At 62.5% G+C, this 4,481-nt stretch overlaps 2 annotated features.

The window, feature by feature from the left end:
- Nucleotides 1–4,481: part of a sequence feature (areas not merged during assembly with more than two copies in the genome that could not be assigned to a particular haplotype) that runs on past the window's edge.
- Nucleotides 2–64: a mobile genetic element.

Genomic DNA, 4,481 nt, shown 5'->3' on the forward strand with positions numbered 1-4,481 from the left:
GTATCTGGTTTGGTTTTTTATTATTGAGCAACTCAGGATCAGGCCAGCGGCCCAGAAGATTATTCTCTTTTAATTGTGCAATTGGGAAATGGAGTGACTCAACATTTTTTTTTTGTGTGCGTTGCTTGCCTTGGCCCTCCCACACCTGAGCCCTCACCTCGCGGTGGGGAGCCGCTGGGAATGTATTCTTTTGTTTTCGTGTGATTTATTTGTGAACGGAGCGTCCCACGGTGCGACTTGCTGTCAGTGCCGGTGGTGTGGCTCTCGGTGTGTGGAGAGTGCGTGCCGTGACGCTCGCCCCGTCGCCGATGCGCCGAGCGGGCGGGACAACGCCAGTGGCACACGGCCCCTGCTTGTTGGCGACGCAGCTGTACTTTTTTTCCCCTGCTTGTGTTCTCTTGTAGAAGGCTGCAGAGTGTAGGGGCGGCTTTGGCGGACGGGAAGCAGACGACGGGTGGACTCGCTGGTGGACGGCGGGCTTGCGGCGGCTTTCTGCGTTGCGGTGGAACGCCGCCGGCCTCACTCTGGCGAAACGTCTGGCGCTGGGCACGAAGTTGGGTGGCGAGGACGTGTTATTTTGTGTGATGCGTGAGACGGAGACGTCCCCCACCCTGAAGCCACTGCTTCTGGCCTGGTGGGGTGCAGCACCACGGGACTGCCCGCAACTGTCGTGGCGGCGGTGTGTCCATTCTCGTCCGTGAGGGGCCACAGGCGGTGGCAGGACCGGCCCCTGTTGCCCGTATCGAGCTGGCGCAAGCGACCATCCGTCCAGCGGCGGGAAGTAACATGATGGCGTCATCAGCATGTCTTCCTCCCTCCTGTGCAAAGAGCACGACGGCGGAGGACTTGGATGGGCAGCTCTGCGCGGACGGGCCACAGCTAATGGACGCCGACGTCGAGGCACACACGGAGGCTTGGGACCGCAACATCCCATCAGACTCCCGTGGCGATACCATTGCGCGGCGGTGCATTGACAATGAGCCCCAGGCCGACAACAGCGGAGAGCGCACGAGGTACACCGAGCGACAGGGCAGCCCCTGACACCGCCCTTTCGAAGGATTGTGTCGTCACCCATTGGCCGAACGGCTCTCACTGGGCAGCGATCACTGCATCATTCTCCTCGATGTTCCGATCGGGGACGACGACACACCCACCGTGGTGCTGGGGCCTAACCGGAAATTATTAGCACGGAAGAAGGCGGATTGGAATGAGCCCAGCGAAGTATTCAGCCAGCTCTGCAGAATCCCACGAGAATTAACCAAAATGTGCAGCACGGAGAGGCGCGTTGTACTAGGAACGCGGAGAGCCACCAGGGCAACGGTCCCGGCATGGAATCACCAGCCGTCCCCATTCTGGACTCCATGGCTGGCGGAATTGGACCGCGCCGTTGCCGCCGCACCCCACGCAGAAGGCGGTCAGCGGCGGGACCTCCGTCGCAGGGAAGCGCTGCGCGAAGCATCCGAAAGCCGCTGGCACACGCTCCGCTCCGAGCTCGAGGGCACGGACGGCAACAGGCAGCAGGTAGTACGCCCGTGCTTAAGCCCCTCGTTCCTTGAGCACGCCAGCCATGAATTTCGATGGCCCAATGCTCAGCAGACACCTGAAGGTCAGCCACCCCATGAAGCTGTAGGCGGCGAAAGCAACACGGCACCCAAAGCCCCACCCTCCGCCACCGATCCCGACGAATGCGATGGACCTCACCCAATAAGTATGGCAGAGCCCGGCTACACCCTACGGCTGTTGCTCTTGGGACCGGCGCCTGGTCCCGACGGAATACATGGAGAGGCACTGCGCCATCTAGGTCGTATGGCGAGGCGTGCCGTCCCCTGGCTGTTCGATATCCGCCTACGTGCAGGGGCCGTCCCGCGGAATTGGCAACGCGGGGCTGTGCTACTCCTGCCCAATCCGGAGAGAACGGCATCCAACCGCGACTCCCACCGACCTGTAACGCTGAGCAGCTGCCCCAGCTAGCTCATGGAACGCACCCCCACCGCACGCATCCGGGACGTCATCGACTCCCAGTTGGCTCTGCGGTCATCTGGCTTTTTGCCGGGCAATTCCACCCCCGACCAATTGCTGCACCTCAGGGCTGCCGTGCATCGCAATGCTCCACAACACCGCACGGCGGCTTACTTTGTGGACCACGCCAATGCCTTTGGCACGGTGGGCCCTGACGCGGTAATCTTGGAAATGCGGCGACTGTCGATTCCCAATCGCATCGCACGCTGGTCAGCAGCGTGCCTTAATAGCACAAGCGCTGTGGTTTGCATCGACAAACTCACACCCTCCTCCAGGACCCTCACACGAGGCGCACCGCAGGGAACAGTGTTGGCACCCATCATGTTCGTCGTCGTCATGCAGTCTCGTTGTTCGTGCCCTTCGAACGTGCCCTACTTTGCCGAGGGTTCATCGCTGATGACCGCACTCTCGCCGCACAGCAGAGCAACAGGGATGCGATCAACTCGGCCTCAAAAGAAGGCCTGAGTGCCGTGGCGGAGTGGACCAGAGAATACTCCATGGCGGCAAATGCCAGAAAGACTAGTTACACTCTCCTTGGCACCGGCAACACGGCCCCACTGCGCCTCGCTTATGAGGACGCCCCGGCCGCTATGGAACACATGCCGACTCTTCTGGGCGTCAGGTTCCAGCATCCTTCTGAAATGGGCACACGTGGCGAATCGCCATGAGGAATTGGATCAGCGCCCACTCCAACTGGCAACGATTTTGTCTTTTGCATGGGAAACTAGGAGAGACACACTGAGGGCGTTGTACATAGCGCTGCCGCGGGCGGAGGCGACGCACGGCGTCAGCGCATGGTGTTGGACGCCTGCCCGACGTCCCGCTGCACGCCGGATCCCGCAAAGTAGCAGGCGAGCAAAATAGTTGCGTGAACCCCGAGAGGCAGTAGAGTGGAGGATGCCGTGTTGGAGGCAAAGCTGCAGCCCCTCCCCGATGCGAGGCGCGTGGTGATGCTCTGCGTTTTAGTGCCTCCATCGTCCGCCACCCGCAGCACCCCGCCAGAAAACCTTACGACTTCATCATGGCGCTGCGCCCTGCGCTTCGGACAGAAGCTCGCTGCCCGCCCCTCACAGTGACCACCCCCGCGGACCGCAGCTCGAGTCCGTTTTCGCGCTTTCCGCGGTGGTGCCGCTGCAGATGGCCCCGACGAGGTCCAGCACCAGGCTTGTGACCGCTGACTCGCCCGCCACATCTGACGCACAGGCCGGTCGCCACACCCAGAAGAAAACGCCGCGAAGGATGGACAGGCGGCTTCGTGGAACTCGGCGTCAAGCTGGGAGCAGCGGCGATGCTGTACCTGAATGGAACGCCGATCAACATTGCCGGGGCCGGCGCAGAACGGATACCACGCAGCCGCAGAGCCGAATGCATCGCCCCACACCTTGGTACAAGAAAGCCGTTGAGCAGCATGCGGTGGACAGGCAGTGCACCGCGTAGTGTGTCAACCTTCACAGGCTCACGCTCTCTCCTGACTGCACTCCAGAAACGGGTCCTCTCACGGCATCTGTCCCGATACATCGTTGACTCTGGACACTCCTGCTCCGCCCGCCGCGCCGAGGAGCGCGCACACGGACGCAGCTTGTCGTTGGCCACTGCGGCGTGTCCAGGAACGGGGCTTGTGGTGCGAAATCCGAGAAGGCATCCGACCTCACACAGCTCACAGACAGATGGATCACCGGCATGGTCGCACTGTCCAAACATATTATTTGTGCCCGACAGCTCAGGGAGGAAGCTTGCTGCTCCACTACGGCAGGCGACTGGGACCCACGCGCATCGACGCCACCCTCACTCGTGGGGTAGAGGCCGCACCGGCCCGCCTCCGCACCGGGGTTCTGCTCAACTACGGATGGCTGCTACGGCCACTGCGGTCCGCCATCCCGAGCACATGCTGTTGGTGCAACTCGGATGCCGCACAGCAGGCACGCAATGAACCTCGCACGGAAACGCCTCCTCCTCCCGCTGACCTTACCCCGCCACGATCCGACGCCCGGCAGACTGCCCGGTGTGCGGCAAGCACTGCGGTTGCCGCACCAGCGTCGTGACGCACATGGCCAACGTCCGTGGCATCATGCGCTCCCAGGCGCTGTGGAAAGTCAATTCCTCCTGGTGAACCGGAGCCGCCGGGAATTCCACCGGAACCACCACCCGCCACTTGGGCGAGGACGAGGGCGAGGGACGGCACGCTGATCGCACCCCCGCCACGGAATGCAGATCCCAGGCCGAGGCCATTCGCTGCTCGGCGCCGTGCGACCAACGAGCCGGGCTCAGAGTTGCTCTCCGGCACTTCCACATGCAGTACAGCACCGGAGCACGAAGGGGGCGTCCCCGTGAATATGACGATCTGGCTGCATCCACCCCGCTCCGGTGCACGCCCTGTGGATTCGTTGCCCAAGCGAAAGCTGGAACAACATCCCATTCACGCGCACACGCACGCTCCGGAACAGAGCCGGTGCCGGCACGAG

Source organism: Trypanosoma cruzi, genomic scaffold, assembly GCF_000209065.1.
Source record: "Trypanosoma cruzi strain CL Brener 1047053516283 genomic scaffold, whole genome shotgun sequence".
NCBI classification, from domain to species: domain Eukaryota; phylum Euglenozoa; class Kinetoplastea; order Trypanosomatida; family Trypanosomatidae; genus Trypanosoma; species Trypanosoma cruzi.